This window comes from Parus major, chromosome Z (genome assembly GCF_001522545.3).
Source record: "Parus major isolate Abel chromosome Z, Parus_major1.1, whole genome shotgun sequence".
NCBI lineage: Eukaryota > Metazoa > Chordata > Aves > Passeriformes > Paridae > Parus > Parus major.
The window spans coordinates 9469009-9496670 of NC_031799.1; the positions used below are offsets into that span (position 1 = coordinate 9469009).

Consider the following 27662-nt stretch of genomic DNA (forward strand, 5'->3'; position numbering starts at 1 on the left):
CATGGCTTCAACCACAGCCAACAGCAGGATTTCCACAGATGGACAGTCAGTCTCTGCAGTTTTAATTTAGTTCCCATTCCTGCTCTCAGATCAATGCAGAGGTTTTTGAGGCACAAAGGGTTCATCTGTGACCTCTGAAGGACACAGACCACTGAACCATAACCCTGTCATTGCTGCCTCTGTCCTCTTAACCTCCAGCTGAACTACAGCAGCCTCCCAATGCATGCATGCCAGACTGAATTTTTCTTTCCCAAATTGAAGGTTAACCCTGCTGGTAGAAACTCACTGGAAGCAATGAGCTGTCACCTCTCAGAGAATAGATGCTGCTGATGCTGACCACAGCATCCATTTCTTTCATAGAATCACAGAATCATTTAGGTTAGAAAAGACCTCCAAGGTCATTGAGTCCAGCTTCGGCATCTCAGTGTCTTTTTTGCAGTGAGTGGCCCAGAACTGAACACAGGATTCAAGATGTGGCCCTCACCAGTGCCCAGCACAGGACAGTCACTGCCCTGATCCTGCTGGCCCCATCATTGCTGATACATTCAGGATGTCCTTGGCATTCCTGGCCACCTGGGCACACACTGGCTCATGTTCAGCCACTGTTGACCAGCACCCCCAGGGCCTTTCCCACTGGGCAGCTTTCCAGCCACTCTGTCCCAGCCTGGAGCTGCAGGGAGCTCTTGTGAGCCAAGGGCAGGACCCAGCACTTGGCCTGGTTGAGCCTCACACAACTGGCCTCAGCCCATGGATCCAGCCTGTGCAGATCCCTCTGCAGAGCCTTCCTGCCTTCCAGAGGATCAGCACTCCCACCCAGCTTGGTGCCATCTGTGAACTGGCTGAGGCTGCTCTCGATTCCCCTTGATCACGTCACCAATTAAGACTTCACACAGGATGTGTGTACCCTAGAACTGACCACATCAGCAATATCTTTCTGCAGCCAGACCTCTTGGAACATAGATCTGGAAGCCCCCCAAGCTGCTTCTGACCCTTCTCAGGCAATGTGTGATTGTGCTTTTGGAGGCAGCTGGATTTTATGGCTGTTTCTGAAGTTCCACACAAGCAGGCCCAGGATGGTACTCTGGTTCCAGAAATAACTAGACAGGGTTATAACCACAGTCTTTGGTCTAGCTACTTTCAAACAGAGTTTTTTGTCTGACTGAAAATTATCTGTCAAGAAAAAGAAGGTGAGAGTGCAGCTAGAGATAGAGCAATCTCAGCATCTTAGAATGTAAGGGGGATTTCACCCAGCTTTGGCAACTGTGAAATATTTGCTGCCAAAACTGTAGGACATACCCCCAGTCAGCAGAGCCTGTGCTCTCAGGGGAAATTCAGAAGATGCTTGCCTTCCTGGAACAAAATTCACCGGAGTCCAAATACTGCAACCCATATATACAGAGTCTTCATCAACTTCACTCTTCAAGAATGCTGTCACCACCATGTATTGGTCAGGAGACTCATTTTCTACACATGTACACCACATACTGTCTCACTAAATCTGCTCTAAATCTGGGACAAAGGTTTCATGCACAGAAGTCACTGTCATGGTAGTTCTTGTGTATCTATTTAGTGCTTCAGAAGGCTTCAATGCTGAATTGCATCCCGATTAAAAATACATAAATAAATGTTACGCTTTATAAATAATGATTCAATGCTTCATCTAATCATGTGATTTTATGCAGTCATCATCTCTGCAAAGACAAGGGGCAAAACCTGGAGAGCAAAGTCTTGCCTTCAGGCATTTTAAATACTCAAGCTTTTTGAGTCTTACTGGGCTGAAGGGACAAAAGAGGGAGTCTGTTCAGAGCAAACACACACAATAATCTTTACTATCTTTACTAGTATTGGTGTATTAACCACACACTGGACTTAAAGACACGTCATATGCACTTTCATGTATTGTGTTATTCAGCTGTGTGTAACTGCAGGTCATATCTAAAAGAAGCTAGGCAGGCTTTCAGAGGCATGCCAAAGATTAAGAACATGCAACAAGCCAACTCCCCCACATAAGCTCTCATCATAATCATTCTCTGTAACAGGATATAACCACTAAAAGAAAAAGACACAAAACAGAACCACCACACACACACATTTTTCCCCCAAATCTACCGTTAAGCTCAAGCTTCAAAGTGAGTCTTATTTAAACCAAACAGACTTTTTAAAACTAAATATAGTGCTACTACAATATTTGGCTCAAATATTATAAATTAAATACATATTTGGGGATATTTTTAAAGAAATAAGCAGGTGCAGCATATGCAGAAGTCCAGTTATCAAAAGCTGAAGTATTAATCCTTCAAACACTTAAGGAACTATGTAATATTGCTCATATCAACAGACTTACAATGTATCTGCTTTATCATGTGCTTAGAAACATGCTTGGGGTTAGAAGCTGAAATATGTATATGTTGTCACCAGCATATACCCAAAGACCATATTACATATATCAATATTCAGCATATATTTCAGCATTAGAAAACCTAACTCTTAGTAAATTTGAAAATATTTTTCTTAAACGCTTTCAGATTTAAAGTCATCACAGCATCCCAAGCAAAATACTAAGATGCTGCCAAAGAGAGATATTTGGTAGCCATATCATTGCACTATGCATCTATGAAAAAAAATCAGTTTTACTGATGACTAATGTTTTACTATGAGCAACCTGCAGGCAGGCAAGACTCAGAGCCAACAAGAAGAACAACAGAGAAAAGGAAATACTTTGAAATTGCAGAAAGAACCACTCTTCCCAGGCAGGAAAGCTCGTGAAGAGCTGCCAGCAAGCATTGACAACCCAGTAGCCAGGAAGCCAGAACACGACAAAGTGTTATTCTTTCCACCCAGCACCACAGAAAGGAGGTACAACCTTTGTTGCTTTGCTATTCCCACATTATCCTGTCCTGGCAACAAGCAAACAAGGACCTGATTAAATAGCATCTCCTTTGCTAGTATGGTCCAATTGGAGCAGGGTGGATAAAGAGAGGAGGGTATCAGACACAACTTTACAAAGACCCCATAAAATCTGAGCAATCCCCTCCAGCGAAATGAAAAAGGAGGAGAGGCGACAAACCCAGAAATCACCTTCACTGATGGCAGTGAGTGGCAGGAGATTTGCCCCATGGAACCTGATGTGCCCTTAGAGGTGCCAGTGGAAGGTGGAAGCAGCCTCTGTCCTCACTGGATTATTCAGTCATCTTCAAATATCTTCCTTAGCTGTCTCAAAGCCAGTGGAAACTGCGATGTGCGGTGGCATTTCCCCAAGGGGAGAGGCGAGATCACGGTGGAGACCCTGCACTGTCCCTGCTCTCCCAGGTGCCCCAGGAAAACCTGCAGCCCCTGGAGATAAGACTGTCTCAGAGCTCCACCCAGGTGCTAAACCAGGACAGAAACACCTCAAACTTAAGCACAAACTAGTGACGTGGCAGCACTGAGAAACCATGTGGCAGCAGCTGCTTTATCAGCAGCCTCAAAATGAGCCGGGCTGACCCCTCCAGAGCCAACCTCAGGAGGGCAAGCCTGTCTGTCTTCACCTACTTTTCTTCCATTATTCTACTAAAACATGCAAGACTCCCTTCAGATTACTGCATTTCTTCATATTTTGGCTGGCAGTTTAGATGACATCCAGGGCAGGAGCCATCCTACAGCTGTGCTGCATAGAGAGAGGCAGAGACACCACATTCCAAACTTCACCCCTGAAATGATTTCAAAGGAAAATGTGCTGAACAAGACTATGAAAGACAAATCAGAAGTTATAATTACAAATTACAGTTAGAACAGTGATTGTATTTCCTAGAAAAGGGTGTTCTTGTTTAATTCCCTTTTGATTTTACCAGAGCCACCAGAGCCCTTGTGTGAACTGTTGTTACAAAGCATAAAAACTCATTCAATTATCTTCACATCATCTGGAAAACAACACAACAGTCTTGTAACTCTGGTCTTTGTCAGGTGAACCAATTTGGTACCGTAGCATTTATTTAACATATTATAATATAATAGTTTGTAACTTTGGTTTCACTTTCTTTGTTCTGTCCCATGATGAAACACTGGGTAAGTTAGTATAAGTCAGCATGGCACTTTGTTTCTAAAAGCTGATTAAAAATGCATTCTTTAAAAAGGAAATATATGGAAGTGACTTTGGAGGCCTAGATTTTAAGCTTCTTTCATTTTTTTTTTTTTTTATATCTGTTTGCTGAGTGCATATAATTTCTCCCTTGAATTATTTAAATGTCCCAGTGTTTTTTTCATAAAAGGAAAACTGAACCCAGATGCCCAGCATCAAGATGGAAAACCTTAAAAATACAATAAAGTAGAGTTAGTAAAAAATTGGAATTCTCATCCACCGGGAAAACTCAGTATTTTAAAGAGACTTATTCACTGGAATATGATATTTAAATTCTGTGAAAGTTCCAGAGAACTATACTAAGAAATCCCCTAATATTGTCTTTTCTTTTGCCTTTTTCCCTACCTCAGCCTTAAAAATCTGAAGAGTTTGGGTGTCTGATATTGTTTTTGCAGACAAGGTTGATGACTGCATGTCCTCATCCTGCCAGGCCTCGCCCCCTGTAAAAATGTGCATTGCAGAAGCCAAGCTTGAAAAGGAGATATTGCCCCATGAGAGGAGCAATGTCCCACAGGAATTGCCACTGCAGGCTTTCCCACAAGGAATAGCTAATTTATGGACTCTATTCCCCACAGACAAAATACACAGATGGAAATTTTGCCCTGCTTCTACAGAAAGCCTAAAATTGCAAACCATAACAGGAATCCATTAAGGAAAGAAGCAGAATTAAATGGGATTTCTTAAAATCGTTATCTGCCAAGAGATATTTTGGATTATTTTCAATAGACTTGATACACCAGGTAATAGTATTTTTCAAAGGAAAAAATAAGCCCTTGTTTAACCCATCTCAGTTACTCCTCTCTGTGGTTTCCAGAGAAACTCCTAGGAATATGCTGCTCACAACTTCTCTTCTTGCATTGGAACGCTGTATTTTTACATTTGCATTTTGAAACTGCTAATCTTTAGTTGGAAATTAATTCTACTTAGGAAAAAAAATAGAAAGAGGATGCATGCAAGATTTCTGAACTGTCATATGAGAGGGATAAATATAAAGCAGAGCAGTTTCCAAAGCAGAAGTACAACACTTAGAGAGGAAGAGGGAGGAAAATGCTGAAAATAAGGTTGCTCAGATAAATTATGTTGCACTTCATAATTTTAAGATGTACAGAGATGTGCAAGATTTAGTTTCTGCCTCATCATGTGGCCACAGCTCATTTGGGCACCAGCTCACCCCACAGGCCTTAAACATCCCTTCAGGGCAGCAAAGACATGCAGGAGTGGAAACTCCTTCCCTCAAACCTCAACTAGGGAGTGCAGGACATCAAACAAGGGACTTCAGCTTGGTCACAACCCAGAGCAGCTCCAGTACACTCAGTCAAAACCACTGAAATGCACCTTAATTAAGATCAAGCAAGCTGTCACCAGTGTGCCTCTGCTTCAGACACCTCGGGAGTGTGAGCTGTGATGCTAATCTCTACATTTAAAGCAGTAAAGGCTTTGGAGAGCAGAGATATCTTTAAGAGAGCAAGCAGAAATCCAGCCAGGCTACTCTTTTCAATTGGCAGGCAGTGAATCAAGAGCAGGACCTCAAGAGAGGTTTTGCTTTCTTCCTCCAGCAAAGACCCAGTCTCTCTCTGTCTCTCTCTCTGTGTCACACACAGACACACACAAACCAGACACTGTCTTTCCATACATCTTCTCCCTCCTCTGCCATCTTCCACCCTCTCTTCCTACCATCATTACTTTGGGATGCTGCTATTAAAACCTATCCTGCTCCACTTTCCATGATTGAACAGCCTCACCAGTTTGAACCACAGCAGTGGTTTGGGAGGCTGAAGATAGGATTTTCAACCCCTCAAAGGGCATTTAGAAACCAAACTGCTCATGCTAAAAGCAATCATTTCAAAAAACCATAAGCATCCTCAGCAAACTTCAGACTTACTTTGCGAGTCACTAGAGTAGAAGCAAACCTCATCTGGCACCAAGAAGCAATTTTTTTTTTTTTTTGTCTTGGAAGCTACACAAAACATTTATTGTCAAGAGAGTGGTGAGAAAGTAGAAATTCAAAATCTGACAATCTATCTAGAAAAAAAGTTCAGAGCCCAAGCCAGTCATCACGGCTGAGCAAGCTCCTTGCTGCACGTTTGGGAATGCACCATGTCCTCATATGCTCTCTCATCCCAAGGATTCAGAGGGTCGCTGGTCTGGGGCAGGACCCCTTCCTCTGCCCCAGGGAACCAGCCAGGCTGCACACCTGGCCACAGAGGCATTAGTGATTGAAAGGGAAGGTGTAGGACCATGCCCTGGCAGCGAGCAGGGCAGGAGCCCCACAACAGCCTGGTTTTGACCTCTTGTTGACTGTCAGAGGCAATCACTGAGCCCCAGTTACCACCGATCTGCTGACCTGTATGAATTGTTACCCAGTGCAAACTCCACTGTGTGCCTGAGCCTGAATTTCCCTCCAAACACAATGTAAAGGCTCACTCTCAAGTCACCTCTAATTTTTACTGCCTGCTGTGAACTTGGTTTCATGCAGTGCTGTGAACTGTCTCTTGGGGATATTAGGTTTCAAGGTCTCATTAATCAGCTTTTCATTGAATAATGAGTTTAAAAAAAACCTTTTGTTTTACTTACATATATACCACTTGTTGAACAAGAGTGACTCAACAGTGCAAGGAAATATCTTATTTACAGTTCTATGCAAATGTGTACAGTCAGGTGCATATTCTTCAGAATATGAGACCTCAAAAGTCATCTCTGTCTTGAAGATAAGAGATATCTTGGGCAGTAATAAATAGAAAAATTTTCCAGAAGCACCAAATAGAGAGCTTTCATTCACACTCTAGTGAACTATAAAGTCTTTCAAAGCCAAAGAAAAAATGCTGTTTTAACATCACAGAAAACAGTTATTTTTTGAAACTTCTGACCTGCTTAGGGTCAGGGCATTCCAGTGCAGCTGTAAATGTGTTGTCATGATTACTACATGTCTTCTTGGACTTACATTCAGCAGAAAAATATAAAATTAATCTCAAGACCTGCCAGCTTTAGACTACGCACTCTCTGAAGAGCCCTTAGGCAGAGAAGTTGCTGCTAAGAAACCCAAAGGTCTGGAAAAAAATCAAAGCGACTTTTTGCAGCCATGGGGATCTGGATCTTTTTCTGCTCTGGTTGTACATAATTTTTTAATGTCAAATATTCTTTGCATTAACACGCTTTTCTGTCTTGGGCAAGGACAAAGGAAGGTAAAACTTCTGCTTTCTTGATTTTAACCTAGTACAACCGTCTTCAAAGGCTGACTGCCCTTTTTCTGTCACAGAAAGCACACTAACCTAGTTTGGAAAGTACCTCAGTGGGCCTCTGCTCAACCTCCCTGCTTGAAAGAGTGCTGGACAGAGGTGGCACATCCCTGCAGATTCCTGCACAACAATCTCCACTGGTGTAGATTCCCCAGCCTCTCTGGCTAAGAGACCCAAACCCTTACAGTCAGAATTTTCTTCTCTAATGCCTGAGTTATCCCTCCTTTTGCTGCAAGCTTATGTCCATGGGCCATTTTCCATCTGGTGTTAGAAGGGGAGGGAGTATGAAAGCTTGTGTCTTTCTCATCTTTAAAATTCTTGGAAAATCACAGGCACAGAGCAAAGGAGAGAGCGGACCAAACTATACAGACTGAGCAGAATTTCTGTGTTAGTTTTATTCTCACATTAGACAAATTTGTCATTTTTATTTTATTCTAAATGCTAATGTGTGGCAACACCAGCTGCCAATTCAGAGAGACATACTTGGCATGCCAAGATTTATGTCAAAAAGCTTCGCATCCCTTATTAATTCTCCTGATAGTTACCAACCCTTCCAGAAAGACAGATTTATTTGGCACTCTTTAAAAAACACTTAATTGCTGAATGATGCTACCTGAAATCATGAGATTCCCAAATTCAAATCTCTTTGTCTAATGAAAACTATTACTGCTTTTTAATAAGTTCTTCAGCATTTAAAAATAGCACTCCTAATTTCCTGCTCCACTGAGCACCACCTTGACTTCAAGTCAAATTATTCACAACCTCTTCTCCACCAGCCCTGGGGGATACAAGTCTTGCATTTTGGGGCTAAGTACTTCTCTCAACAGCTGTGAGAAGCTCTCTGAAGCAGGAAAGAGCATCTCACTCCTAACAGTATCAGACATCAAAGATAAACCACCCTTTTTTCCCTTCTATTTTAACCCAAATGTTGTAGAGTAACAAGCAGCAACACCAGCAGGATTTCTCTGAAGCAACTTATACTCAACTAAATTATATTGTGGGAGAGCAATAGCTCATGAAAGAGATAACATTACCACGCAAGCAAGCTTTAGCAGTTTTAGCTTGCTCTAGTTCTCACCAGGCACATTTCTCTCACGGAAACACCAGAGGCATAATGCTCACAACACAAACCCAAAGAAAATTGTGTTACTGTGCCACAGTGTCACAAACCTCAGTACTGATATTTAAAGCAGCTCTTTCATCCACAAAACCAGTATGAGGGTGCTGCACAGGGCCCTCCAGAGAACAACAGACCTCCTTGAACAGGTGTCATCCCAAGATCCAGGCATGCAAGGCTCCAGAAACTGACAGAGCCCTCACATGTGTGGAAACTTCACTCTTCACCTCAGCACGAGCACCTTCAGGACCAAAGGCACCAAGAGGGCACAAACATCACCAAAACAAATGATCTCTATATTCTATTGTCTTGCCCTTCTTCAGAAATTGTCAATAAATACTTCTTCCACTGCTTCCTGAATTTTGTCAGACCTCTAAACCCACTAAATTTCTTTACATGTTTTTATAAATCACTTTTTATATTACTTTTCTTTTCTTGTTGACAGTTCAAGCATTTCAGATATTCTTACAGGCAAATGAGTCTCTTAAAAGTCTGTTCCTTTCCCAAACTGCCTGACTTCCTGAAAAACTGACATTCCTCAAATACTTTTACAAATCTCCCAGTTAATTGCTTCATTAGAACATCTTTCTGTGATTACATTTTTATCTGTAAAACACAAAAAGAAACAGTGCACCCTAGTGTGACCTACTTTTCTATAAAACTAGAAAAAATGTTTTAACAAACATGGGAGATAAATTCTGCACAATATCTGCCTTTTCATGTTCAAACAGAATTTTTCTAAGGACTTGAAGGAAAACATCATTTTTCTGAAGAAATGCTGTGACTGAAAGCTTGGTCAAATGGTCAACGAGAGCTTCTCAGGTTTCTCCTAATGGTCACCTTATATTATTTTTTATTCTGCAGCCTGTGCAATTGGAGAAAAAACAGTCAAATACAAGCTGTCTGCATTTTCTGAGTCAGTTATCCAACAGCTCTTATAAGACTTTGTGCACTGATACTGTGGATCTGCGTGCCAGCAAGTTCTTTCTCTGCAAAATTTTTACTTGGGCTATTGACCCACTGAGTTCATAACTGCTTTTTCCTGAGCATGCAAGCTGCTCATCTTGAAAGAAAAAAAAAATAAAATCCAAAGCCATTCCTGGTTTTCCATATGGATAAAACTCTAGCTGGAGTTTTACAAGAGAACTTCTTGTGAAGGTTGTGATGCAAAGCCAAAACAACATCCAGAAGACTCTGCTAGAAGAAGGCACATGAAAACAGTGAGAACACATACTCATACCTCATGAAAAGATTCATTTGCAATATATAATGCTTGACCTTCAAAATACATTTTAAAGGTCCATTAGAAGCTTCTAACCCAAAAGTTTTAAAAAAAAATTCCATTACATTGAACCATAGTGCTTGTCCAAATCTCTCAGCAAATTCAATTGTAGGTTCTCCTTAATTTTCCCTCTGCAAACAGAGACAGCCTTTATTCCACATATGCACCTGACTTTCCTGTGCTAAGAATACAAGTTTTATAGAAACTCATTTCAAGCATGACATGAGTTTCTCTAAAAGAAAAAGGGCACAAGGATTGCTGTGCCTAACACATGGCAGCTCTTGCCATCTTTCTCTGTGTTACAAACCTTCTTGGAGGACTACTTATGCTGTAAACAGTCTTGCTGGACACAGATGGCTGGAGAAAACAAAATAAAAACCTGTTGATATTTTCATTCAGATTTTCTGACACTGTGTTTAAGTGTATAAATGGTTTTACATATACACAGAGAAACCAGACACAGGACAAGCTATTTTCCTATATATAAATATATAGGAAATATATATGTATTTAAATAAATAAATATTTTATATATATATATATATATATATAAACTATTTAAAGACCTAACTAGTCATTCCAAAATAAGGCTAAAATTCTGAGTGTAGGGAACCTTTTTTTTTTTTTCCACTAGGGCTTCTTGGGAAATGACCTGTGATAATAATAACAGGTATATGAATTCCTTAAGTAAACAGCATGCTCTCTATCTTTTTGTGCTAACACTGCCTTGGTCTTATTATATATGCAGAAGGATCTGGACTTTGGCCATAGAGTACTTTTGTACTGCCTTTAACCAGAACTTTCTGAAATCAATAGCATCCATACGCTCCAGTGCACCGAGCTTGTTTCTCCAGAGACAGGAAAGAGGCCCAGTTTAATACACACTTAATTCAATTAGGAGCTACACAGCAATAGCCTTTAGTAAATTTTAACCTCCTCTCCATGCATCGTTTACTAACCCACCATTAATTAAACACAGTTATTAAACTAGCATGTTTATCATTACTGCATTTTCAATGAATGAACAAAAGCTATTTATGGGGCCCAACCAAACGACGCCTGTTCATTCGCGGCGCGGGACTGAGCAGGGGTGCCTGGAGCCAGCTGGCATTTCGACAGCACAAACAGCAGTCCACAGACACATAGAGGCAGGTCGGCACAAATATCTTCTGCCCAGAAGGAAACACTGCACTGGAATGCTTTAAATTCCTGCTTTGAACATTTACTGCTGAAAAACACACCACCACCAGGTGCCCGCATACCCAGAGGAGCCGCTAGCCCAGCTCACCAGCACAGCCCTTCTGCAGATCTAACAAGTTGTGATCCATTGTCTTTATGAGTGCCTGTGAAACAGCCTGGCACAAAGTGCCACTGGATACTCGGAAATATTAAATACTAGTGTTACCACCACCTTCAAACCTGTGTCTCTCATCGAACAAACCTCTGGGGAGAATCTGCTCTGGGTGGAAAGGCGTGCTCATGGATGGCTGACTGACAGCTCCTCCGTGCTGCCGGTGGCAGGATGCCATCAAACACACAAGCCTGCAGAAGTGGGTGCAGCCCACATCTTCCCACTAAATCACGTTCAGCACTTCCAGGTAAAAAGATTAAGATTCTCCAGATGAGGCAGCGTAGGATTGACACCACATGGGGTCTAAGGCAGCTGCAACAGCCAGATTACCCACAGGCCTTTCATTGTGCATTATCAAATTCAAACAAACTAGCCAAGTGACAGAAAAGGTAGAGAAACAAGAAACAAATCTGGTGTGCAGATAAGACAAATCTGTGCTAACAGATTAGCGCACCACTAATCCAGAAATTTGTAACAAATGGATGAAAACTCAAGCACAGATTTGTATTTTTAGAAGGGGGAACAAAAGGAGTTTTGCCTGTCTTTACAAAAATAAAATGCTAAATGTTTGTGCATGTGGCTTTCCATTCATGTGAAAAAAGTGTATGACCCAACCCTCCTACATTGTTCTATCTGGGAACGTTTTTAGCATAAGCAGAGCAACAGGAAACTTAGTTTAGGCTTAGCTCACAAAATCAACAGGAAAATTTACACTCATTCTCCTAGAAATATAGTGAATAGGGCACCTCAAGAGACAATATGACATATTTGTGAGGGGATTATACCCTGGCCACCTGCCTTTTGGATAGTTTCCATTCACATTTTCTATTTCATATCAGATACCTGTGATGTTTGGCACAGATGGCTCTGCAAGGCAGGTGAGGGCAAGACCTGGGCTGCAGCTCCCTGCTGCACTGACCACTGAGGCAGAGAAGAGAACCTTCAACACTGAAAGAAACACCACAGTTCTGTCTGCTTGGGTGATGGTGTCCTCAGAGTGGGGGAGGCCTTGCAGGGAAAGGAGGGAAGTGGATGACCAGTCTCATCAGTGGGCAGGAAGAACTGATGCTGAAGGGTGACATGCCTGCAGATCCTGCACCCTGAAGGCAGGAGGGTCGTTTAGCAAACTGCAAGGCAGCTCTTGCCACAAAGTCACATCTTGCAATGGATAAACAGCTCACTGTCTAAATGGAGATCAGCAATGAGTGGTGTCCCTCGGGGGCCTGCACTAGGACCACAGCAATTTAATTTTGTCATTGAGAGCATGGACAATGAGATCAGGTGACACCAAGCTGAGTGGTACTGATGACACTCCTGAAGGACAGGAAGTCATCCAAAAGGACCTGGACAAGCTTGAGGAGCAGCCCATGGGAACATCATGAGGTTGAACAAGGCCAAGTGCTGGTGCTGCACCTGGGTGAGAGCAGCCCCCGGTATCAGCACAGGCTGGGCATGAACAGACCCAGAGCAGCCCTGCCCAGAAGGACCTGGGGGTGCTGTGGGTGAGAGGCTGGACATGCCCCAGCCATGGCACTCACAGCCCAGAGAGCCAAACGTGTCCTGGGCTGCATCCAGAGCCCCGTGGGCAGCAGGGGAGGGAGGGGATTCTGCCCCTCTGCTCTGCTCTGCTGAGACCCACCTGGAGCATCCAGAGCTGGGGTCCCTGCACAGGAGGGACAGGGACCTGCTGGAGCCAGCACAGAGGAGGCCACCAGGATGATGAGAGGGATGGAGCACCTCTGCTGTGAGGACAGGCTGAGGGAGATGGGACTGTTCAGCCTGAAGAAGAAAAGACACCAGGGAGACCTTATTGTGGCTTTTCAGTGAAGGGGGACTTGTAAAAAAGATGGGGACAGACTTTTTAGTATGGCCTGTTGTGACAGGACAAGATTTTAAACTAAACAAGTGTAGATTCAGACCAGATACAAGAAATATTTTTTTTTTTATGCTGACAGTGGCACAGTTGCCCAGAGAAGTGGTAGATGTCACACCCCTGGAAACATTCAAAGTCAGACAGGGGCTGTGAGCAACCTGATCTAGTGAAAGGTGACCCTACCCATGGCAGGTGGGCTGGAACTAGATTCCCTTCAGAGAGCCCAGCCTATCGTGCAATTATATGATTTGCCAAAAATCATATAAAAGACATCATCAGAAAGACTGCTACATAGAACAGGGCCATGGTGTCTGTAGACCCCATCCTTCAGTCTTTGGTTTAACAAATGTGCATGGTTCAGAAGACAGCTTAGATAAGAAGCACAAACACTTTCCCCTTAATCCTTATTTAAAAATTATTATTAAACACTTATTTTACTTCATGCTCAAAAATAAGCACCATTCTGCTTTGCCAGCAGCATTAAAAAGCTTTCACACCTGCTCCCAACAGCATTGCCACACAGCCCCTGTTCACTGAACACATTTGCAACTCAGGAGCAATTACTTCTGGAACATATTGCAGTTTAGCCTGCTCATTTGTCTTCTAACAATTATTCTGCTTTTCAAAGAACAAACTCCTCCCCTCACATGAGCAGATGGGGAAATGTCATCTCTCGTTCTTAGAGAAGCTTTGACCAATATTCTGACTTGGGCATTAAATAGAGCAGAAGTCCGCAGAGCTACCTATGCTTTATGGCATAATTTTTTTTTATGCATGAGCTCTGCTGTCAACAATGTCAGCAGGAATATGCATGATGTTACATGCAGTGTTTGTCAGCTGGTCGCTTACTATGCAACAAGGGCCTGGGAGCAGCAGACAGTGGAAAATCAGAGCCCTCTTCATTTAAATTTATAATCTGCAAAATCAAGACAGTGAAGGAAAATACCAGAAACTGGCCCAAGAAGTAGGATTTAGACCAAGATTCAAGATGCTGAAGGTGCAGGAGCGCTCAGGAGCAGTGGTGATGACTTAACCTGTGAAAAAATGTGAGAGGCAGAGCAGCACATCACTGCAACAGCTGAAGAAATACACACATCACTGGAAGCCAAGAGGCAGCAGGGCCTGCCCCTGCACCAGAGAAGGACAAAAGCAGCTGAGTGACAAGGAGCACAGGGAGAGGGGCAGCCTGGGAGGCATCTCTGCTCAAGCAGGGCCATGGGAATACGAGCACAAGTGGTGGGGGACTTGTTCCTGGGGACAGCTAAGAGGGCAGGGCGTGAGGGATGCACTTGGCACCATTCACAGCAACACTGGACACAACAGTGACAACGAGGGCACACAATAACACTCTATTGTGGCCAACAGCTGGCAATGGCCACTACACTCAAGAGGCTGCAAATCAGTGTGCATTATAATCTCCTGGGTTTGCATGCTCAAATCGTATCCTATTTGGTTTCCAGAAAAAGATCTGTCACTGTATTTTTTAATTTTTGTTGTTGTTGAGAAGGAGGAAAAATTAAAAACTACTGATTTATGTACTACAGTGAAGATGAGTGGGAAAAGTATGGTTGCCAAAATAAAGACGAAATGCAACTGCATTTCACTGAACAAATTTCCCTTGAAACCTGGGATGGGCATTATTCTCCTCAAGGAAGCAAGTCAGTGACAGTGGGGAAGGAGGAGGCAAGCAGCTATGGGAGAGGTGAGCTGCACATGGCACAAAAAAATCTCCAAAGCAGTACATAACAGTGAGAACAAGCCTAACATTTCTCTCTGCTCCCCATCAGGATGTACCCAACACTTCCAATATTAAGCTTCTCTTTACAACTAAGCTACCAACACTGTTTAAGACTGTGTATAATAGTAGCTGGAAAGAGTGGAGCAGCCACGTTTAGCTCCAATAAACTGTTTATCTGCAGTTTTTTCCTCTTCCTAACTATTTCCTAAAGATGTATACACTCCATATATCAGAAACCAAATTGTGGCATGCAGTCCTCTGTTGTTACCTATAAACTTTGCCATCCCATTTACAGGCTGGAGGAGTTTATTTGATTTTTACATCAAACATCAAGCAGCAAGGGTAAAACAAACAGCACAAAGCAGCTAGTCAGCCAAGTTTCAGTGCCTCTGGTGGGACCCAAGCAGACATCTCAGTGATGTGCCTTGGCTCTCAAACCAGACTACTGGGAGCATAACAGAATTGATAAAACAGTGAGAAATTATGCATAACAATGGCTGAAGGATGCAGTTGCAGATGCAGCTGCTAACACATCTTTAAACTGTTGTCTTCTTGGAAAACAAGTGCTTAGAAAAAGTAAAAATTACCACAAGTACCAGGAAGATTGTGCTGCCCACACTTTTTATGTCTCCTTCTTGGGTATATTTTATTTCTCTTTTGAGTTTTCTTATAGCATCATTGTTCTTCTTTGCATATCCTAAGGGTCAATGTGAGGTTATGCTCCACCTTTCTGGAAGAGCTATCAAAATACTGGTTGGAAACTTGCCCTGTTTTTGACCTGTTCTGATCTGAGTGTTTTCATATGCAACTATTTTTCCCTAGTTTCCAGACCTTCATTCAGGAATCTGCTTAGAAACTTCCCCTCTTATTGATACATTTCGAAGAGCATTTACGTCCCCAGTGATGCCTGTACTAGATTTGGATGTCTGAAATCCTGTCTTTTCCTTCCAAGTCAGGAAAGCTTTTTGGCTGTTTTCAGTAGCATCCTGAGTATCTTTCCCAGTGCAAAGGAGGGGACAGACCTCTGCAGCCTGGGGAGCACATGAGTGTGCCACCAGCCCACAGGGCTGGGCTGCACCTGAAATGCCAACAGGATGCAGGTCATGCCACCAAAAACTCTTGCAGCAGACAGAGCAAGAGTCTGCTCAGGGAAATTACAACCACTCTCACCCCCAAAGAGTCTGGAGTACAAAAGGTATTCCTCTATCAGACAAGAATAGGAGACTCTGTAGGGAGGTTAGTGAGACAGACACAGACTTAATTTGAGAAGTTAAGCCATTTTATTCATGGAACTGCTCTGCAGCACTTGCAGTATTGACATGAGCAGACTGTAATTGCCAGGATTGTTTTCTGCTGAGTTCTCACTTTCCGAAAAGTCATTACCCAATCAGTATGGAAAGTCATTAGCTAATCCCCTTAGGATCAGACTGTTAACAGAATTTGGTGGGCTGCCTGGACACCAGCCGAAAATAAATCAACACACAAACGAAGAAAACATCTTAAGGATTACTCAGCTGCACTGGGCAGAGCCCCTGCTCAAGGGCTGGGTGCTTTTCTGTGCCAACTTCAATCCAACCAATTTCCCAACTCAGTTCTGGGAGAAATTCTGACCTGTCCTAAATTGTGCCAGTCTATAATCCCCACAGTCACTGCTGCACTTCTAACAGCATGTTCCCTGTGCCAACAAGAAAAGCTGCAGAGGGGTTCTGCCCTGGTGGAAAAGGTGACCATCAGTGGGCAACCCACTCGGTTGCAAGATAAACCAGGTGTGTGCAAAACCCAGATTAACCAGTGCAAAACCACAGGCTAAAGAAGAAAAACAACCTAAGGATTAAAGATTAGAGTGTAGGGAATTGGCTGAGGCACAGGGAAGATATAGCAGGCAAGGGATATCAAGTATACCTGGATTTAGCAAAATCAGGGAAACTGGGGAAAGAGAAAATTGCAATTTGAGATGAGGATTTTCAAGGATTACTTCTTAAGAAAAAAAATTCCAGGTAGAGTCCTGTGGTTTGGTGGGAGACTATTGCTGGCCAGGGTGAAGGCAGCTGGGTGACAGCTTGACTAAATGACATTTCTAGAAGTAATGATTTAGTTAATGCACATCTTGTCTCTAAATTCATGGCAGCTCTGCTTTTTTCACTAGTTATTTCTCCATTAAAAATGTGTCTTCTGATGAGAGACAGCCATTCATGCTGAGCGAAAACTGGTGGTTACCATGGGAGAGAAAATAAAATGCAATTCCCAATAGGTCTGCAAGTTCCAAGTACTTCCCTAAATGAGCTGCATGCATGCAAAACATCCCCTATGGGATCCTGACATAGGGGAAGGTGCACTGCTGCACAGGCAGGAATGTGATGGTGGTTTGATGATCATCTGCACCTGGTAGTATCCACAATGTGGTGGTGATGGAAACAGGTAGAGGTAGAAGAAAAAAAAACAAAACACTTTCATTTATAAAGCAGAATTTCACATTTCTAAAGACATGGCAATGCAAAGCGAAGTAGAAGCACCAAGTGCCCTTGGTAAATATTGCGGGTTTTCTGGTTTTACTCTCCAGAACTCAGCCCCTACAGAACAGAACAGATAACAGAAGCTTTTAGCCAGCACCCCAGCTGTTTTGAAGCTTTCTCCCAGCATCTGTGGGCAGCAGAAATCCTAGCATACAAAGCATTTTGTCTTGGATGCAAATATCTTATTCTCTGCATGTAAGTCATTATACCAACTGTGTTGCTCTCACAGGCACTTATGTCAAGCCCAGGCAGTGCCTATCAACCTTCTTCAACAACATACTTATTGTCTGCAACAAAGCACTTAAAATGTTTTGCAGAAAAGTGGTTAAAAAAGGAAAAAGAAAATCCCCTGTCTTCTGCAGATGCGCATCCTTAGGTTAGGCTTTGCTTTATACCCAAAACACTAAAACCTGTCTTAGCTGGAGGAGTCGATCCAGCCTGTGATGGCCAGACCCAGAGCCTTTGCTCTTTCTCACATGGCTGCTCAGTGTTGACACAGGCACCCACGAGGGACTGGCACATCCTTCCACGCCAGTGCCCAGCTCTCTCCACAGGGAGCAGCAGCAGCAGCAGCCCAGGCAGGCAGATGCTCACGCCGCATTTTTCACAGCAGCCCAAACTTCAGAGCTGTAGCATGGGAAACTGACCAAGAGGCCAGGCCATGGAGCTGGCTGCAGCTGGCATCACACTGGCAATTAACTTGGGCTGTCTATAATCTGAGGAGAGGACACACCACGCCACATCACATGGCACAAAAAATCCCTCCAAGTGATACCGACTGTGCTTTTTATAAACTAAGTACCAGTTTCCACTGCAATGCTTCTCCCAAGAAACTAGAGTAGAGTGCAAAATAATGCTTGGAACAGGCTGATTTTGTACATATTGAGAATCAGGACAGCTACATCACAATATTTTGCTGAAATGAAATATTAATTGCAGGTCTGTGGCACTACCTCCTTTCTTTGTGGGGAAATATTAGTGATATAATCTGTATCCGTGGTATGGCAACTGTTGTGATCTGTTGAATAAATTTGGAAATATAATTTACTTAGTGTTTTCTTCCCCCCGTTTTTTCATTGCTTTTAGGAGAAAGCCCTCCCACACAGTCAAATATTCAGCTGAAAGAAAGTAGTCAGAAGTCATTCAAATCCACAAAGCAACTCCAGATCTAGTTGCCCCCACATTTACAAAATTGCCCTGTGGTGTTCTGGAAGATGCACAATTTTTGCAGCAGGGCTTTGAGGTAAGAAGGAAGAAAAAAATGCCCACAATTCCCTAAATCTTTCCATCCTATATTTTAAAAGGAAGAAAGAAGCATTTAAATTGCTGCTGTATAAAAAGGAACTTCAATAATATTTTATGTAAAAAAGAAGGGGGTTTTTTTGTTGTTTTTTTTTTGCTTACATGTACTCATATCTGGTAAAGTCATCTTTATAAAGAGGTTCAAAAAGAAACTTCTTAGAAATAAAGATAGCCATGACAGATTATAACCAGCATTTTTCCATGAATCATCTCCATTGCATATAGTTAGAAAGATTCCCAGACAACCTAGTAGGTGACCAGGAGAAATATTCCAGATTTTGGATATTTTACTGCAGGGGTGGGTGTCCCTCTGTGGAAAGGCTCAAAGAAAAGAATCTATGTGTGCTCAGAAAGAGAGGTCTGAACACAGAGTAAGTCTTCAAAACTGCATAAGGCTGCAAAAAGGACAGCAGACAATTGTACTATATGTCCATTGGGAGTAAACCAAAAATTAATCCACTTAATTGCCAAGAAGGAATATCTAGGCTACACATTAGAAAAAAACTGCAAGGACAGGGCAGTTGAACAAGATGGTAGGAGATGATTTTGCCTTAGGTTTTTCAAAGAATAGGCTAAATAAGCTAGGACCCATCTATCAGGGATGGCCTAAGCATATTGTTCTGCTCTAGGATGGGCAGCTAGATTCCACAACTCCCAATATCCCTCTGGACATACATTTTGTTGAGTTTGTGGTCCACACATCTCCTCAGAACAAAAACAGACACCCATCAGAAGACAGACACAAATCCCTACAATGGCTGAGAGAACTCACATGCAATGCTGTGCTCTCTCTAAAAACACAGATATATTTTTTTTCCTACACTGACCCCAAAGCACAGTGCAGGAAAACAGATATACATGGAGCTGCAGTCAATACCCGTCTACCCATGCAGCTAGGCATGGGTAAAACAAACATCAGTGGAAGAAACATTTCAGCTCTGATTTCAAGAGCAAAGCAGACATTTTCAATCACCAAACAAAACAGGGATCGTGCCATTCAGCCAGAGACAACCATTCCCAAAGTACCATCAGAGGCAAGAAAATCCATGAGTGAAACAGAACAGCCAGTTCTACCAGTGACGACGAGTGCCATTACCTTGGTTACAGACTCACAGGAAATTCAAATAATTTGCAGTAGCAGTGCACTGGAGATGATGAGTCAGAGATGTGCCTGGTAACGGAGCTTGAAATCAAGATAGAAGATCCCCGGCTTCCTACTGAGCTCCAGATGAACAAGAGCACCAGTTCAGTGTCCACAGGCAGCACGAATGTTTGGGATCCCCCTAAGTTTCTGCAGTTTGTACAGGAGAAGATCTCATCAGAAGGGTGAGTATTTTCAAAGATATTCCCCTGGGGCAGAAGAAAACATCTGGCAACCCCCTACAAAGTGTTCCCTGCCACCCACACATGGGCTGGACACCACATTGTCAAAAACCTCAATCTGTTTTTAACAACTAAGGAAAAACATTTCCGGCAAACGAAACTTAACTTTAATGTTCCTTTGCCAACTGATGCCGCCTCCTTTCTGGTTACATTAATGGGGGGGTGGAAACTCACAAGTTAGAAAAACAAATTAGTAAACTAACAAATTAGTGGCCACTGCCCCACACCAACTCACAAAAAACCCCAAAAAGCCAAAAAACAAAACAAACAAAAAACACACACACAAAAAACAAACTCTCAAATGAATCTAAGTTCTACCTCATCCTGGTTTCTAGTTAGATCTAAAACTTACAAGCCTCCCATGTGAAAATGCCAGCAGTGAAGCAGGATACTGACTGCCTCAGCTATACACACAGGCACAAGGAGGCAGCAGCAGAGGATGTTCAGCCAAACCCCAGAGAAACCAGCTGTGAGACTGAGCAGCTCTTCCCCAGAGAACCACAGAGCAGAAGCCAACAACCCCAGTCACAGACACATTTCAATTTGCAGGGCTGAGCTCAGCAAACCAGGGTTTCAAACAGAGACTTGCTCTTTTCTTGCATCTAATTCACAAGGAGAAAAGATGAAGTGCCTCTGAGGAGGTGATGGTTCTGGTGTGCTGGCCAACTGATGAGGTTTGTCAGGGCTCAGCAGTATTTGCTCTCTGCAGTCTCTTATTCCATCCCCATCCTGTAATGTCTAAATGCTGCATCTAATCCCATATACCTAAACACACATGATTATGTATTCCCAGGGTATAGATGGGGTTGTTTGCTGCTTGCTGCAGATCCTCTGTGTGCCTCCCCCAGGCAGCATACTTCTGGAGTTTGAGGATGTGGAGCTGAACCATTCCACCCATCAAGTTCCTACCCTCAACACCAACACCATCTCTGGCCTCAGTGCCTCTCCATTAGTCCTCTTCTTTCAGCTGTGCAATTGGCACACACTCCCCACTAATACTTAAAAAAATTATTATGCAAAATTATATCCAATATCATACCCAATATGTTTGATATTTGCCAAAACAAAGATGCAGGATTCTAGCATTCAAAATCATCCAGGCATCATTAATCCCAGTCCAGGGTTTCCAGGATCTACCCTGGTCATGAGAGATCAGACTGGTTTGGGGAGTTACTTGACATCCTGCCTTCCTGTCCTACTTTTTCTAGCTATCTGAAAAGGGTTTAATTAAGCCTTTCTAAAGGACATAAGAAGTATATACTTACATAAGAAGCTTACAAATGAACAATCAAATTACAGGAGTTTTGGGCTTTATACTTAGATGACAATTGATGATACATGGACAAGCATGAACAGGAAGGGTAGTGCACAGGCCTGCTGTTCATACAGAGGAATGACAACACCAGGCACATGGCATCCCTGAGAGTTAACCACCCCACCAAAAACCAGGATGAAACCATACTGTAACATCAACAACAGACAATACTGTCATTCCCTCTAAATTAATGATTCCATGTACCTCAGACAGGGATCTCTGCATATCTGAATCCACAGATACAACCTGATCTTGCATACCTTCATTGCATTAATTCCCTTTTATTGAAAGGATCTGATGTTATTAGCTTTCACATCCATTCAATTTCATAGGCTTTTTTCCTGACAAATATTTCTAAGACAAAATAATTAAAAAATCACTGCAATTAAGCCCTTTGTGATGGCTTCCATTTAAAAAAATAATAGTCAAAGCCATGAAAGAGATGCAGACATTAATTAATAAATGCATTCACAAAGTAAGCTTTAAACCTCTGACAAGACTTTGTCAGAAATACTCAACAGCCGTAAGTTTCTGTTGAAAGCCCCACTAAGTCAGATGGTAAACCAATTCCAGCTTTCCTCTCCAACTCAAAAATCTTAGGTACTTCCAGAAATTACAGAATTTGAAGAGAGAGAAGGGCAAGCTGAGGCCACAAAGCAGAGGAGTCTCACATCAGATTTCCTTGGAGCTGTTATAGTGTCTATCATCATTTAGCTTAAAAAGCCTACACAATATAGGCCAGCTCAACAATAATCATCGTCATCATCAGTCCTTTTGCAGGAAAGGTGCTTGTCAAAGCAAAAGTAAATGGACAGTAATTTGCTCATGGCTAGAAACAAGCCTTTTAAAGTCTAACAAGGGTCGAACCAGGACCACTCTGTAAGGTTTTCCTGAGGTTTTCCTGTCTGTTTTTTTTTTTGTTCAGCCTGATCAGCTGGTGGTGGCTCCTCCTGGTGAGTATTATGTTTAGATAAATTGAGCACCACACTTCAGGACACAACATTTCAGCCATCGAGGCCCCTCACAGGGGCTATGATGGAGCAGAGGCTGGAGCAGAGCCTGGCTGCCTCCAGCAGCCCCACCCCTGAGAATGCAGAAGCCAGGCAAGTTCTCCCAATGACCCAAAGCCCCACAGTGATACCCCTCCAATGCTGGCAAATACTGACGAGGCACACAGAGACTTCAAAGAGGGGAGTTCTTCATAGGAGATATTTTTAAGTTAGACAGAAAACAAGTTTCTCTTTTACTTACATTACACACAAATATTCAGTTCCACTCCATCTCACTTTCCCTTTCTGTGTTTGCCACATTTCTGTAGACACTGTCTCTGGTTAAAAACAACATACTTAATTGTCCTGTTGCATGCTCAGCTTTTAAAGCCAACAGCTCTTTGTATCAAGGCAGAAAATACAGTTCTATAACCAGAGTTAAATAAATTACTTAAGAAGTCATCCAGCTGAAATAGGTTTTCCACGATTACGATAAATTATAGATGTGATTTGTTGGCATATTAGTTACAGATGCATGTGTACCAGTCTGCTGGCCAAAACATTCCGAGATCAAAGGAGAAGCTGAAAGTGGACAAGATTATTTATTATCTTGATGAATACCACACTCAAGAAGTCATCATCACAGCCGTGGGCTGTACAAGTACAGAACAAACAGATACTCTCCTCAAAAACTGAGTGCTGAAGCAGAGATCATGAAACAGATCCAGGGACAAGTCAAGGATGAATTAATGCATCAACACCTCACTTTTTAATTTCACTGTATTAAAAAAGTACACTTAAATCTATTTCACTTCATCAGGCTGCCTCTGTCATCATGTAACCATTATGTAAGGCAGCATAATTAAAAATAAACTTTTCACTCCCCAGCAGCAGTTATGCAATAACTTTTAATTAACTAAGATCCTTCATGTTCAAGAGAACATTTAAGGAGTTTAAGTTATAACTCAGTAGATTCACATTCAAATCCTCTAACAGAAATTATCTGCATTTTTCTTCTCATCTCTCCAGTACAAAGATGATTTGTCAGGTTTTATTTGGTTTTATCTGCTTGCAAGATGCTGTCTCGGGGTCCTAAAAATGCAGGGACATATTTTGTGCAATCTGTCAGCAACTGTCTTCAGATGCAAGGCTACAGGGAGTTGATGAGCTCTTATCAGAATGAGTCACAAAAATGGATTATCCACTCTTAATCCTCCCTACACTGGCAAATTTCTTTATTTATTTTGTACAATAAAAATAAAAGTTAAAATTGGCCTGATGAAATCATATAAGAATAGTTTTCTCTTGAAATGCTCTGGCACCAGAGAACATCACTCTGCCATTTTAGAGAGGCACAGAGCTTCCAGCATCCATTCCATTCTTCTCCAAAAGCAAGCACCCCCTTGCTTCCAGGACCCATTCATTCCTCTAAGTTTTTGTCATATCCTGTTCCCCCACATGATGTTCTGTAGTTTTGAGGGTTCTTTACAGCTTTTTTGAAAAGTCATCTTCTCTCCACAAACCTAAGAAACAAGAAATCATTTAACCTGTTTTCTTCACAAAACCACCATAAAAGTATTTTTCACCATAAAAGTCTTACTAATCTGCATTCGCTTGAAATGCAAATGTTTTTCACAAAATTGTTCTGCTAATTTTCATGAAAGCCAGCACCTTATAGGATCACAACCCCCTCACTGAAACTCTCTTTCAGTTAAATCTCAAAAGAACAAAACCTTAGCTTGGGTAACCTCCCTTCCATTTTGAATGGGGATTTAGGAAGAGAAGTGTGAGTTTTGCTGCTGTTTGCTAAACCCAACAGAGAGAAAAAGGAATCCAAACTGCCTGAGAGCTCATCCCTGAAAATAATGTGATTTTCCTATAGGATTTAAAAAAATGCATCTCTTCATAGATTTGAGCTTAAAAAGGAAAAAAGTAGGGAAAAAAAAAAAGATGTCTTCATACTTCTAACATATGGTCCATGGCCAACTTTTAGTGCAAAGCTGCCCCATCAGGCAGCAAGCTGATGGACAGAATGGAAACCAGGGCTGCTTCCTTATGGTTATTTCCTTGCTTATTGGATTTGGATTTTTAGCTTCACTCTGAAATGCTGCCACGCTACACTGAGTACATAGTAGCTGGCATCACTTTAAAGGCCCCGGCAGATCTCAGTCAGCAAACCAGATTAGTTACACCACGCAGGAAGGAGGGCTTGTGTGTTTTGGGGAGCAACAGGGAAGCAGGAAGACATCCCGTTGTGGTGGTGAAAGGGGCAGTGGTGGAGGGAGAGGGAGGGGAGGGAAACAAGCCTGCTCTGAAATTTGACTTTCATCTCAGACAGCGTGCTCCACTTAACTGCACAAGGCCATTATGCACGGATACGACTCGAATGTCCTGGGAGACCCTGGCAGACTGCACTGCACGTGAACAGTCTCGCTGCCAGAGCAGAAGTTGGTGTCCTGTCATGCCACATCAAATCCAGGTTGGTGAGCGCTGTCAAGGCTGTGGAGCAGCACAATCAGTGTCTGCATCAGTGCGGGCAGCATCCTCCGGGTGACACGCGAAGGCAGCGGTGGGCGAGCACCTGAGCGAGCTCAGGGAGCAGCAGCACAGCTGGGTAACACCCCTCTGCTCCAGAAAACATCCTGCCACTCAAAGTTTCATCTCCCACCCACCTGAAGGAGGCTTCACCCACTTCCATGTGTGCCTGTGCCATACCTAACTTGCCAGCTTCTTTGAAGGGGATTCAGAGCCAAGTGCTTCCTGTAAATTACTCCTTTCTCTGCAAAACCTGCTTAATGGAATTAAATGAAGGCTCTGTTTGGCCCATGGAGTATGTGAAGTGCAGAATTGTATTTTATCCCAGCCCATTACAGGAAGTTTCAAAATGGAGACAAATTTTCAGTCACAGGTTGATAGAAGTTATTACAAAAACTACAATGTAAAGGTGTGAAAGGCTTTTTTCCTTCTACAAATCATTTTTAAATGCATGGTTTATTTAAATCATGTGCATCATTAAAGAATTATAAATGACAGCTACAGAGGAACTGGGTAAGGAGAAAACTTTATTTTAAAATTTTCTTTTCCAGTTTTTTTGGATAGAAAAATCATTAAAGAAGAATCATAAAGATTACTGTGCAAGGAGAAAAGAAAAAAGTTCCTCACATGCTACCTCAGACACCAAACAAACTTAAACATATTTGACAATCTTCTATTCGCTAAAATATACTTTTGGCTAAACCCTTAGGCTTAAGAATTTCCAAAATTTAGCCTGATGTATCCTGGGCTGCATCCAGAGCCCCGTGGGCAGCAGGGGAGGGAGGGGATTCTGCCCCTCTGCTCTGCTCTGCTCTGCTGAGACCCAGCTGGAGCATCCAGAGCTGGGGTCCCTGCACAGGAGGGACAGGGACCTGCTGGAGCGAGCACAGAGGAGGAACATGAAGATGATCAGAGGGGTGGAACACCTCTGCTGTGAGGACAGGCTGAGACAGTGAGAGAATTTGGATTAATCAGCCTGGAAAGGAGAAGGTTTAGCCTAATTGTGGCTTCTAGTACCTGAAAGGAGACAACAAGAAAGATGGAGGTGGACTATTTACAACAACCTGGAATGACAGGATAAGTGGAAATGGGTTCAAATTGAAAGAGAAGATTTAGTCCAAATTGGGTTTTAGGAAAAAAAAACAAAACAGAGAGTGGCATAGGCTGCCCACAGAAGCTGTGGGTGCTTCATCCCTGGAAGTGTCCAAGACACAGGCTTGGAAGTGGCCTTGAGCAACCTGCTCTGGGGGACGGTGTCACTGCCTATGGCATGGGGGTTGGAATGAGATGAGGTTCCTTCCAACACAATCCAATATATGATCCTATGATCTCTAACCTAAAGTTAAGGTACCATCATTTCCACTGTCACTTTTTTTAAAAATATTTCAGCACTTTTTCCACTAACAAAAGAAGAGGAAGTTATTTCATTATTCTGGACCTACCCCTTTGAAACGCTGCTTCCTCAGCATTCAGATTTTGCTTGGGGTACGACTCCCTTCCCAGTCAAAGGATTGTATCCTGCATAGAAGGAGATACATTAAAGGAATAAAGGAATAGCAAAACAATTGCATGAAATATTATGTGTATCGTGGAATTGCACCACCTTATCAATATGAAAAAAGCACGTAAAAGGATGTTAGGTCATGTTCTGGTCACAAACCACTTGCTCCTTTTCCTCTGTGATCCTCCTATCTTTGCCTGCATCACCTCTGACAATGCTCTTGATGCCCTCACCAAACATCACTCAAGAGCTGTGTGACAATACCTGCTGCATGCCTGTCACCTCTGGCTTATGCCTTACCTCCCCAGGAAGAGACACATGCAGTGCACAAAGATGGTCTTCCAGAACCACAAGATTATTTTAACATGACATGCACACAGAGTGCCATCTTGGGGCAAGCTGCTACTAAGTTTTCCAGACGTTTTGTCACTGTAGGAACTACAGACTGGGTTAATTTCAGCTCAGTTCTGCTGCCTGTATTATATATCTGAGCTGCTCAAAAAGAAAGGTGGCTTTTTGAAGGAACAGTTGAGTGGATTTTTCTAGACATCTTTTCTAGGCTACCTGAACTGCCCAAAGCACTGCTAGTTTTTATGCCCTGAATGCAGGAGCAAAAGCTCTGGCAGCATTTATTTTTGTTTAGATGACCACACATATATACACACACCTGTATACTGATTAAATTAATAAAACCACAAAAAACACAGCCTGCAAGAAATCAAGCCTCTGCTTTTAAGAAGTCAGATATTGCACAGGGGGGAAAAAAAACATAAACAGCTGATTCTTGGAGAAATTACTAAAAATTAAAGCACTAATACACTGGCAGAAGAGCTTTGCTGCTCCTACTATTCTCTTCTGCTGTGAAGGCACGTAAAGCACCTGGTCTCAGGGCTTGGCTCTGCTCGAGTCCATCCAAGATCAGTCCAAAAGCAATGCCACATCTTAGCTCTGATGTTCAGCCTTAGCCCCACAGAGCTCTCAAACCTGCGTCCAACAAACAGGTTTTTGTTGGACACCAACCCCACTGATAATCCCACAGGTGGAGGAATATGGTGGTACAGAGGGGTTTCCAAGACCTTTGCCTAGACCACAGGAGAGTCACAGTCCAAAAATGACCATACAATACCATTATCACATGGGGGTGTTAGACAGCAGAGAATAAATGCTCTGAGGAGATGAAGAACTGTGTCGTAGTAACACTTTTATCTTTCTTACAACAATTTAATACCAACAGGAAAAAATACCAGCCCTTTCTATAAATATACTTAAAGTATTACTACCATGTGTGTAGAAAAGGGTTTTTGCACTTTCTTTCATTGCAGAGCTTAAATCCTGGCACAATCTCAAGTGAAAAGGAAGCCAGGGGTCTGCTGCAGAGCCTGTGTGTGTGTACCACAAACCACCAGGCGC

At 42.6% G+C, this 27662-nt stretch overlaps 1 protein-coding gene across 3 annotated transcripts in view; it reads right to left on the minus strand.

Annotated features, from left to right (window-relative positions):
• Nucleotides 1–26287, minus strand: part of PDZD2 (PDZ domain containing 2) — a 175962-nt gene extending 149675 nt beyond the window's left edge. For all 3 annotated transcript variants that reach the window (XM_015653548.2, XM_033520415.1, XM_015653547.2), the window contains exon 1: nucleotides 26194–26287. The gene's annotated coding sequence lies outside the window, so the exon portion shown is untranslated. The remainder of the gene's footprint in view (nucleotides 1–26193) is intronic.
• Between the last annotated feature and the right edge of the window lie 1375 nt (nucleotides 26288–27662).